The sequence below is a fragment of the Vespula pensylvanica genome, chromosome 23 (assembly GCF_014466175.1).
Source record: "Vespula pensylvanica isolate Volc-1 chromosome 23, ASM1446617v1, whole genome shotgun sequence".
Lineage (NCBI taxonomy): Eukaryota > Metazoa > Arthropoda > Insecta > Hymenoptera > Vespidae > Vespula > Vespula pensylvanica.
This window is the reverse complement of record NC_057707.1, coordinates 813199-825827: the sequence shown is the minus strand read 5'-3', so window position 1 is coordinate 825827 and position 12629 is coordinate 813199. Positions and strand designations below refer to the sequence as shown.

The 12629-nt window shown below is 31.2% G+C and overlaps 2 long non-coding RNA genes across 2 annotated transcripts in view; both read right to left on the bottom strand.

Moving 5' to 3' along the window:
* The window catches only part of LOC122636802, a 268896-nt gene that overhangs the window by 225507 nt on the left and 30760 nt on the right, over nt 1-12629 (bottom strand). The window lies entirely within an intron of this gene.
* The window catches only part of LOC122636778, a 12336-nt gene continuing 2170 nt past the window's right edge, over nt 2464-12629 (bottom strand). Inside the window, exon 5 of the long non-coding RNA XR_006329042.1 lies at nt 2464-2642. This is a non-coding gene — a long non-coding RNA (uncharacterized LOC122636778). The remainder of the gene's footprint in view (nt 2643-12629) is intronic.

The window sequence follows — 12629 nt, the reverse complement described above, 5'->3', positions numbered from 1 at the left end:
AGATTTTTTTTGAATCCATATTTTTTAATATTGAGTAAGAAAAGAAAAGAAATAATATTTTTACAAGATAAAAAAAAAACTGAGGATTTAATTCTTATTGATAGTCATTATTAAGCATACAATTTAGAACAAAATTGTCAATCGTCAATATTCTTTAGTTAATTTCAAATAATAAACTGCAAAGAAAAGAAGAAACAAAAAGAAAAATAAAAAAGGAAAATAATATGTCGAATTAAAAGAGATTGTTAGAAAAGTTTATTTCCTCTTAATTAATTTCATTCTTGAACTTTCCGTCCGGGAAAGCAATCAATAAATAAAACCCTGTTTACTCGGCGCTCTCTCGGACGTTAGCTATCAGCAATGCAGTTTGTTGCGCAGACGCAATCCTACGATTGATCATATTATATATTATAACTTTGAAACCAACTAATGTGTTAAAATGATATTTGATTTACATAAATTTGTAGACGTTCAGGAACATATATTTTTGCAAAGAAATCAAAATTTCGTCCCTTATAATTTTCTATGATATTTATGATAAATGTTGAAGCAATTCTCTTCCAAGATTTTCATCCCTATGATTCTGTATGAGATCTGTACGTTTTCTTATTGGATGACATCACTATCACTGCTATCATTTTCTTCCCAATTTTTTCTAATGCGTCTGCATAAACGTCTATCTGGAATTCTTCTTCAGTATTATTTATGTCATGAAACTCACTCGTTTTTGCATATTTTGCTATTTTCCTAACAAAAAGAAAAAATGAGTAAATGAATGGGTTCGAAATCTCTTTCTATCTTTAATTGAATATTACGAAACCACGAAACGATATATACCAAAAGAATATTACGTTTCTGATTTTCTGACTTATTAGTCCAGAGATCTATCTATACTACTCGATGTTTCAATAGGAAGTGAGTTCAGCTTTGAAAATCTCTTAATCTCAGTTTTATCAATTCTTGTTTACTTCAACAAATATCAGCGTATTAAACGAGGCCTACTCGCGTACCATTGCAAACAAGTCCATCTTATCACTCCTTTTAAGCGGTTTAGAGACGCCCTAAGATCGTTCAGAACACATTTCTTTTCCGTAAAACTGATTGACATTCATTTCATGTATCTTGGTAATTAGATCATTTCTTGATTTGCTTTCTTTTGCCATTTCAATAGAAAAATCCAGAGAAACATGCATGTCTTAAAAAATTGCGATGCGATCACTCGATCTTTTCAAATATCTCACAAACTCTGTAGTTCTTTCGGAGGGGAAATACGTGAAAGAGAAGATGATATTGACAAACGAAGAAATATGACAAAAGATTTTCTTGGAGTACATGTTTTTTATTATTTTTTTGAATACACATTTTCATTATATAATATTATTGTAAAATAACGGAAATGAATTCTTCGATAACTTACGCAATATGTATTTGTTTACAAGAAAAGAAGTTTTGTTTACTCCAAAGAATTTGGAAAAAATGATCGCAAGGGATATGGAAGTAGATATAACTTCCCACGAAAAAATTTTTTTACAACAGAAGATTCTACAATAAGAATTACATAATACGAAAATTGTAATATCATTAATATCTGATAATATTAGAACACTATTTTTAAGCATAGCTTGAAACAAGAAAAGAAGAAACATTACAAATTTCGTATACGAATTAACGAATAATTTCATAGCAATCAATTCGACATAACGTTAATAATTACAATAATTATTATTATTGGAATTATCATTACAATAACTATTAATAATAATTAATTATATTATAAGTAATTGCAGATTTACGTGATTATTACAATTAAAAAGGAGATGAATAATTGTTGATTACATTAGAAGATTTTCACATTTTCACATTTATGAGATAATATCTTGTATACATAGTAGAAATAAAAATATAAGTAGATAAATAGGAGAAATTATTCACCATTCTAGCTAGAGATCTAAAATCTACGAAGCTTGGTTCTCTAATGGGAGGAATCGATTAATTTCGGGATGGGAAGTCATTCCTTCGATGGTTTTCGAATTCCTAATATTCAAGTTAGTGCCATACGAGAAATAATCCCTAACCGTAGACTTCATACATCCCAAAGAATATCTTTACAAATAATTCAAACGACGAAAATAATTTCATCATTTACACTAGTCATTCGTTTATTCCATCAATATTTTAAAAATTTAGCAGTATTCATTACTATAAGATTTATTGTAAAATTTCATTTCTATATTTTCGAATTGAAAATGATTTTCTTGATTTATATCATTTTAATTATTATTTTGTTGTGTATCGGAAAAATTGCTGTAGCATTTAAATGGCATTACCTGATTTATTTTCGGTAATTACAGAATTGAAATGAACGAATGACTTAGTTAAGTCTTAATCAGTCTACGAATATTGAGTGATACACGAATTTAGGTACATCAATTTATAGATATACGACACAAATTAAAGGTGACAGCAATTCCAATACCAGAAAATAACAGCAAAGAAGCTGAATTAACTGATATCTTAAATATAATACGTCCAGGGAAAATACAGTTTTTCGCGTACGCTTAGCGTGATAATTAAATATTCGGCGATCCAAGTGGAACATATTTAAATTTGTTCTTTCGTTGATCCTCATCCAGTAATGCATCCTACAAAGAGAATATAAATGTACGATTATCAAACAAATATGATCCGGAAAATGTTTTTCTTTTTAGTCTCACATTTAATGCTAATCTCATATTACTTTCTAATTCACAAAAAATTTACTTCAATGTATATTTTCTTTGAAGAAATTAATTTCGATGAGGAAATTAACTGTTCAATGTTCTTCGACATATACCTACTGAGCAAAATTATAATCCAATTTAGTTTCCAAAAATGAATGTATCAATCAAACATGTAAAATTGTGATTATTCATTATCAAACCTACCTCTATGGTAAAGTTATGTTGCAATACATCGATATCGGAAGATTGAAGAGTACTTCATCAGCAATAAGTAACGGTGCACTTTCTTTGAATAGATTTTCCAACAACTTCTCGAACCACTCTTCCGACAATTCGATGTGCTATATTATAAAAGATGAAATTAATATTAAAAATTTGATAAGAAACGTGATAAGTTAGTTATATCAGATCTCTTCGTACCTCATTTATTAAAATCCAATGTAAAAGTCGATGGTTGTCACAGTAACGCCTTAGCAATGGCAACATGTAGCTTCCATACTCCTGATAATTAGGTGCCTCTCTGGCCAAATTAGGTTTCATAATATTTGGAAGATTCTTAATAAACTCAATTCATAATTGTAATATTTTCGTTGATTTCATAAAATCTATGTAAAAATTCAATAAATTATTATAAAATATACCTATGATACAGATTTTATACTCCACCTTACAATTTAGAATAAAAAATGTATATCTTGTCTCTAAAATATCTTACCATTCCATAAATACAGTATTGATTGATTTACCATTTAAATATAAGATTAAAAAGGAGAATGTTTACATACTTTAATCTGGTTGATGATCTGACGTTTGTATTATCCATTTAGGACTTATTATCGGACGTACAGAAGAACAGGAAGACCAGGTAAATATGTTTCTCTTTGGATCTCTCATATTTAAGTATCAAGTTGAGCGTAGTTAAAATTCTTGCATCTTCTTTGGAAGTAATTACAATCCAGATATCGGTTAGTTCAGGTCCTTTGCAATACTTCCTAGGTATTGGAACTGCTTTCCCCTTTATTTAGTTTTATATATCTCTAAAATAAGCAAAAATTCGTAGATTAGTTAAGACTTACGGGAGATATTCAATTGTTCATCTAAATTATGTAGTTATCAAGAAGAAATCTGGTTATGCCCTTTTAAGTGATATAAAGTACCATCTGTTAGAAGCAACAAATAATTATAAAGATGATATTGATCAGGAAAATCGGTTTCATTTCCATGGTATATAACTGAAATTTTATAATAACTAATATACTGATGACTACTGAAAATTTACCGTATATTGATAACATAAACAAAAGACTAGTGAGTATGAAGAAATTATTTCCACCGCTTGAACTACTTGTAAAACTACCATTTATATACATGTAATATACATGTAAGGAATATTTATTGTATCACACCCGGTCGCATATTACTAGTCATACAACTACAGAAGGAATTACCTACACTTTTATCGCCGTTCTCTGACAGGTGGAATTCGTCTCCCGCACGTTGCTAAAGGAGGTTAACTTAGGGCGACAGAGCGCCCTCTGCAAAGAGTTTTTACGTTTCACGAAGAATAATCAATATTACACCATCGAAAGATCCGGAAAGGTCGTGAGCTCCGAGGAAATAGAATTCTCTGTTGATCTCTATTAACTGGATGTATCATCATCTTTTTTCTTCTATGCTCTTCCTCGCTTCTTCACCTTCCCTACTTCAATTTACAAATTGAAACTAGAAATCTACGAAAGATTTTAAAAAATTGGCAAATAATTTTCTTCTCGTTCTTGTCGTTAAAAATATATATCAATAAGAATTAATTTCGAGGAAAGAATATTGTTTGACATTTTTTTTTCGTAATATTACATTCTATTCTTTTTCTATTATTTATTATTTATTATCTATTTCTATTATTAAGATAACAAGAATCTCTTTTTCTTTATTACCCAGTAGCAAAGATATGGATGCCGATAAAATCATTCCTCATATTCTTTTTTTCGCAATATCATCTTCTACTTCTTTAAGTATTTCGTACTTCCACTTCATGTTTTACGCATTTGAATACGATTTATTCAAGTAAATCCAAATTTCCCACTACGCCGTCGAAAGAGCCGAAAAGGACGAAAAGGATATGAGTGAGAGGAAACGAGTTTCTCGAGAAGACCTTTTTAATTCGACATATTAAAATTGCCCCTTCCTCACTATCGTATGAAATAATCCATATTGCACAAATACATATTAAGATAAATGCTTCAGTTTCATTTTTATTGATCGCTCCTCCCAAGGATTAATACTGAATAGAAAGAAATTAATTTACCTATCGATATAAAAATATCTCTCGTAATAAAAATATCTTGTGGACGTTATTATACACATTTTTATTTTATCAAACATCGACGAAAAATGTCTATGCAATAAAAAATTTCTTTTCCGATATTTTGATGCTATAATAAAAATTGCATAATAGGCAACAGATGATCATCATGAGAAGAATCCAATTGTTCTTTAAAATTTTCAGTTATTGTTACAGTTTATCGGCAGTGACATGATGCTTTATGTTAGGACGAATTCAAGAAAAGGAAAAGAAAATATACATCCATATATCTCATGTGTGGAAAATAAACATCGAATTACATGTCATCGGTCGAATATATTGTATTATCTAAGATAACGACAACGACCTACAAAACTTTCTTAATGTTTCGTGGTGATCTATAAATCAATATCCTGCATCTAAAAGCAAGAAATTTCGCTTTTAAACACCCTTCTTTTCTTTAAATAATCCGTAATTACATGTTACATATCGTGTTCATTATGTGATGGGGAATACCCAGGAAGAGAAAGAAGAAGACAAAATTTATAATGGCAGTGACGACGAACCTTGACGAGTCTTAAATTGCTCCGTCTTACAAAACTACATTCGAGTGGCGGTACGAGGAGGCGGAATATACCTCATTCAAAGGATCCAACGATAAGCGGCTTTAGCTAGAGGATAAAATCGAGTGTGTCCAGACAGATTTATGGAAGGGTTGTGCGACGTTGGAAACGGAATCTGGATTAAAGAGAAATTGAAATGGTACTCAGACAGGTTTATCTTCGAAAATGATTAAATCTGCATGTACGATCAAAAGATTCACCATTCTCCGGGATAACAGTGTTAGCCAGGGAACACTTTTAAATTATACGTCGAATATTGAGTGTACGTTTACATCATCATGTCGTTATTATACCAGTTTAAATAATTATTTAAACTATTTATTAAACTAATTATTAAACTGATTGCTATAATCAGCTTAAAGAATTATTTTATATAATTAAAAAGGGAAGAAACGTTTAGTTCAATGTTCCAAATTGTTTATCGTAATATTCGCGACACGTACCTAAAAAGTATTCATAATATTTAATGTACATCTGCAGTAATATGGAGATTTGGACCAATTAATATGCTGGGTAGCTCGAATTCTCTTGTTAACGATCGATTCGAGGTACACTGATCTGCGGATGCGTAATACGTTCTTCTAGAATTATCATGTCCTTTTATATTGAACGTATTATTCTCATTCCTCTTCACTTTTTTGTACAGCTTTGCGCGTGCGTAAGGTTATTCAATTTATGGGGATGACTGTGCCATTCTAAAGGCGCGTGCGCCTGTAACACTTCTCGTATCTCGAAAATAGGGCGGGTGTTTTTCATTTGTTTTTGCTCTTATGGATCCAAGCAAGCATTTTGTAAATAAGATTACCTGTATAATTTATTTATCTATGCAAAATTATCCTGTATAATTATATATCGATGAAAAATTTGATTGTCCTGTTAGTTCTTTTACAGAGCTAAGTACCGCGTCTCTCATTTAGTTCTTAGGTAGGAACGGCTACATTTTCCTAAAAATTTACATCCGATTGGAGAATTTAAAAAATTATCAAATTATACCTCCATTTATACGGTATTCCGTATGCTGTATTCTTTATTAATTAATTCCAAGCAAAATATTATATTACTAGTAACAGATATTGTTGCACTCACATATCGAGAAAAATAAAAACGAATCGTATAATACACAGATGGATGACGATACATAGGGAAAATCGTAATAAGCACATCCATTTTCATTAAATGCTTACCAGAACGTGCTAAAAAGATATTTCGCGATATGTAACAAATGATTAGTTGAAATTACGTTACTTTAAAACGTAAATTAAATATTATCAATAATTTTTGAATAAACGACGTGAATATTATGACGTACAATGTAGAAAAATAATTCAACGTTCCTTCTATTTTTTATTTAATTGAATGATTAGTTAATTTAATTTGATGAATTCAGGATGACAAGGTGACGTAATTGGAATTAACATTTCTCGTGCGATTTCAAAGTATTCATTGTTATATCGAAAATCGGTAAACCCTTTGGTCGTCCTTAAAGATTTAATCATTTTGAAAATTAAACCTACATTAGTTTCATTTCTACTTTTACCGAGCCCATTCATCAATTCGTTATTAAACCTTCCATTATCATCACGCCCATTCTATTCTAGATACTTATTACTATTATTTTCATATTATTAATATTATTCCCGATAGTTCTCGATGATCCATTCAACTTCGTTCTTACGATACACCCTGTTAAAAATTTTCGAATTCAAGTCGAGATTTGCAAAATCAATGACAGGACAGAGACCAATATAGTTTTGATTAGAATTAAATTTGTTTGTGGAATGATCATCGTCGAGATAATATCTATCGTTGAATGAATCGTAAACGATTATGGATTTATAATCTTTAGCCTCACCTTGCAATTCTTCATCTTCCGTATCTCCTCTTTCTTCCTCTTCTTCTTCAACATTGATTACCAGATCTTTCCTCTACTGATAGTTTCTAATCTCACTCGCTTATATTCTAATACATATTAAGATACATATATAATTTTTAATACTAAATGCAATCAAAATTAACATTATCTCGATATCCAAGAACACGGCCTACGAAATTATTTGATCCTTATTTTTCTTTCTTGACTGCGTTGAATCCTTTGGAGAGTGGAAAAAGATGAACTCGAAAAAGATTTTGCGATGAAATCTATTCTACGAAGGAATATTCTCTCATTAAAGCAAAAATTCAACTTTGACCCACGATCAGCTTACACCGACCGACGTCCCTTTGACCGACCTTTCCGTACGCAATCGATAATATCGTATTACCGAACCAGCCTAAGCGTGAACCCTTTGAAGGGATATATTCCCTAGCCTCGTACCACCATTGGAAGGTAACTGAATAAAACAGTACTATATCGATCTCGAGAAGATAGGTCATTATGACCGTTACATCTTTTGTCTCCTTTTTTCTCTATCCGGATAATATCGATCACCAGACGAACACGGTATAGAACATTATGGTTATGTCCAGACGAGGAAGATGTTTCAAAAGGAAATGCCTTTCCAATAATTCCAGCACGTTGTTTTATAATATTCCATGCAAGCACCAGAAAATTTTTGAAAGACGTTGTAAATCTTAGATAATACAATATCACCGACAGATAACTTGTAATTCAATATGTGCACTCCATGCATAAGATATATGAATGTATATTTTCTTTTTCCTTTTTTTAAATTCCTCCAATAACATAAAGGATCATGTCACTGCCGATGAACAATAACAAAAAACTGGAAATTTTAAAGAACAATTGGATACTTCTCATGCTGATCACCTATTATGCAATTTTTGTTATAGCAACAAGAAATCGGCAAAAGAATATTGTTAGCGTAAACAACATTTTTCGTCGACATTTGGTAGATGGAATTTGAAAGGGGTATACTAAAGTTCACGAGATATTTTTATTATGAGAAAGTGTCAACAACAAAAATAATTACTTTTTATTTAATATTAATCCTTCGTAGGGAGGGATCAATAAAACGAAACAGTAGCGTTTTTATAATATGCAGTCATGCAATGTGGATTATTTCATATGGTAGTTGACAGGAAGAAATTATAATACGTCGAATTCAAAGGGATTGGTCAACATATTCGTTTCCCCCACTTATAACCTTTTATGGAACTTTCAGGACTTTCGGTGGAATAGGAAGTTTTGATTGACTTGCGTGAAGCGAATTCAAATTAAATAGGCAAAAAGAAAAAATAGAAAGTATACATAAGGAATGATTTTCTCGGAATCCATATTCCTTCCTACTGTGTAATAAAGAAAGAGATATGCCTGTTAACTTAAATAATAGAAAGAGAATAGAAGATAATATTACGAAACAAATTTTCAAGCAAAATTTCTTGCTGGAAGTTAGTACATTTTGATAAGCAATTTAACGATAAAAAGAGGAAAAATATTAATATCCAATTATCAAAATTTCTTTAGTTAATTTCTAATTGTAAATTGTGAAGAAAAAAAAGGCGAGAGGAGAAAAGAACGAAAGGAAAACAGGAAAATAGTCCAATGAGTACCGCAAAAATAGAAAATTTATTTGCTTCCGATCCCCATGACATTTCGTCTCTTTATATTATGTAATACGTGGTATAGATTAACCTGTGTAGATTGTCTTAGCTTTTTGAACCATGCTTTGTCTCGGAAATGAGGTGGGTCTTCCAACGTGACGATTTGGGGAAAAATGTCTCCTGTAGAAGTCATTCTTTCAACTATTTTTGAAGAAGTAATACACAAGTATGCGCTAAATAATCGCATATATACTTCATACGCCCCAAAAGAATCTTCCAAGCAGTCCAAACGTTGCAAACAATCTCTTTCTCTCGCCAGTCTTTTGTTCATGTTGTCCACCTGAGGTAAATTTATCAGTAGTCATTAGTATATAAATGATTCTAAAATTTCAACTCTGTATTATGAAAATGAATCTGATTCTCATGATCAATACCATCATAATTATTACATTGTTGCTTCTAGGAGAGAGTACTTTATATCGTTTAGAAAGACGTAACCGGATTTACCTTCGCTGACTTTAGAATTATACGGAACAATTGAACGTCTGTCCTAAGAATTACCTAATTTAAGAATTTTTAATTATTTCAGAGGAAGAAAAGATGAAACGGAGTTGAAAGCAGTTCCAATATCCTACAAATATTGAGAAGGATCAGAATTAGAAATTACGAATCGATATCTGAATTCTAATTACTTGCAAAGAAGATACGCATTTCAACTGCATTTAACGTGATAATTATATATTCTACATCCGAAATGAAACATATTTATATTGGAACCTCCTGTTCTTCTTACATCCGACGATACATTCTACATGCATAGCACAAATCTACAACCATCAAACAAATTAGGATGTGAAACCTTTTTCCTTTTTAGTCTTATATCTTGAATGGTAAATCAATCAATGCTATGTTTATGGAATGGTAAGATATTTTAGAGATAACATAAATTTTTTATTCTAAAATGTAATATGGAATATAAAATCTGTATCATAGGTTTATTTTATAATAATTTATTGAATATTTACAAAGATTTTATGATGGCAACGAGAGTATTTCTATTGGTAAGTGGGACATTAGGTCTCTTAATGCTAGCTATCCTGTGGGTACTCCTTTACTGCATATAAATCAATACCCCATATAATTTTCAACTAGAATAGTGAAGAATATTATATATGGATGGCAAGATATTATATGAAGCAAAGAAGTTGAATAATAATACATGAATCAAAATTACAATATTTTTTTCAAGCAATTTTACGTTACAAATCGTTCGTCATTTAATGTATCAGATCGTGTACGCGACGGAAGAAGCCGATGATGCTCACGAATTTATTACAAATCTTCCAAGTGATATGAAACCTAAGTTGGTGAGAGAGGCACTTAATTATCCGGTATATGGAAACAACTAGTTTCTACTGCTAGGGCTTTTCTGTAGCAACCACTAATTTTAATATTGGATTTTAATAAACGAGGTATGAAGAGATCAGATTGAAGTATCTTATCACGCATCTTATTCAATCTTCCATACGAATTTCATCTTTTATAATATAGAACATTGGATTGTGAAAACAAAAGAGTGGTTCAAGAAGCAGTTGGAAAATCTAACAAAAGATTGAACATTGTTAGCGACTGTTCGTAGATTAAATGCTCTTAAATCTTCCGATGGTGATGTACTGCAACGTGATGTTGCTATAGAGGTTGGTATGATAATGGATAATCACTTTTTCGTATGCTTGATTGATATATTCATTTATTGGAAACTAGATTAGATTATTATTTCGCTAAATAGATATATGTTCGTCGAAGAACGTTAAATGGAAACAAAAGTAGCCGATTTTTTTTTAGAAATTAATTTCTTCAAAGAAAAAGTACTCCAAAGTACATTTTTTGTGAATTTGAATTCATCGTAATAAATAGAAGTAGTAAAGAATATATACTTCTTAAATATGGATTATATGGAGGATTATTTCGGTTAACTGTAATACTACATTTTTCTACAAATGCTACGGTTGCTTAATGTGTAGCTCATCTTGGTAATATATACCATAATACACAGCTGTATGCGATTAACATTACATTTTTATTACTGCATTATTGCGCAATAATAAAATGTTGGTATTTAGAGGAAATCTTTTCTCATATTTGTTTTATTTTCGTAATATCAATTTTTTTCTTTTACGTATTTCATTTGAAGGTCAGTCAACATTTCTTATTACCTGGTGGAAAAATCCGATGAGGCCGATAAGGATATGAGTTCGGGAAAAACGAATTTCTCGATCAATCCCTTTTAATGAGACAAGTTATTATTTTTTCGTTACTACCTTTTGAAATAACTCATATGAAATGATCCACATTGCGTAACTATATATTGCAACAAACGCTTGTGCCTCGTATTTATCGATTGCTCGAAATATTATTAATTTTCAATCAAAAGAAACTAATTTTTTTCTTAATAATTTCTCATAATACAGATATCTTAAGCGCGTTAATATACACATTACTGAATCGCTTCTAAAAGGGTTGTTCGTGCAAAAAATACATTTTTTTCCCATTTCTTCTGGTCACAATGTAGATTATATCATGGGCGATAAGCCAATGGGGATAAGCGAAGTGATCAGTATAAGTATCTAATTGTGCTTTAACATTTTCAGGGTTTTGTAGCAATCCTTCGGCGGTGATGACGCTCTAAATTGTAGCTCGAATTTAAAAAAAGGACAGAAAGAAATGACGACGAAGTTTGGAAAGACCCATGTGGCGTTGTTTTATAAAGCTTGGAAGGGTGGTACGAGGAAATGTTATTTACTTTCATCAAAGGATTCAAACGTGAGTGGATTTAGCTATAGGATATATGCTATTGTGCTCAAAACAGTTTGTCGAATGGCCGTCCGACGTTCCACGTTGGCACGGGTCAAAGGGGAATAGAAGTGAATCTGAGGGAGACTTATCATACCTATTAATTTCCCATAAAGGGACGGTCAAGGGATAAACCGTTTTTGGAAGTAATAACGTTAGCAGGGGAGTACTTTTAAATTATACGTGAAATAGAAAGTCCACGTCCACGTCATCGTTATTCCATCGATTTAAATCAAGTAACCATTCGATACAGTTAAAAAAGTAGGGTTGAATTCTACATTTCAAATTGTTTGTCATAATATTCACGACATGTACTTAAAAAATATTCGTAATATTTAATGCGCGTTTTACATAAATATTGAAATTTGGAGGAAGTAATTGCTACGTGGCGCGAATTAGACTGTTGATACATTTTGATAGGGATTGACTGAAAGTGGTTGTACGTAATACGTTCTCCCATACTTATCGTCAAGTGGCTTCGTTTTAAACCTCTCGTTATTATCTCTCTCTTCATCTGCCGGTACTCTATTGCGCGCTTACTTCTGCCAGTTCAAGTAGGAGGGATTACGTGCGCGGTCCTGTCGACGTGTATACGCAAGACTCCTGTCTTATCTCGATAGCAAGGAGAAT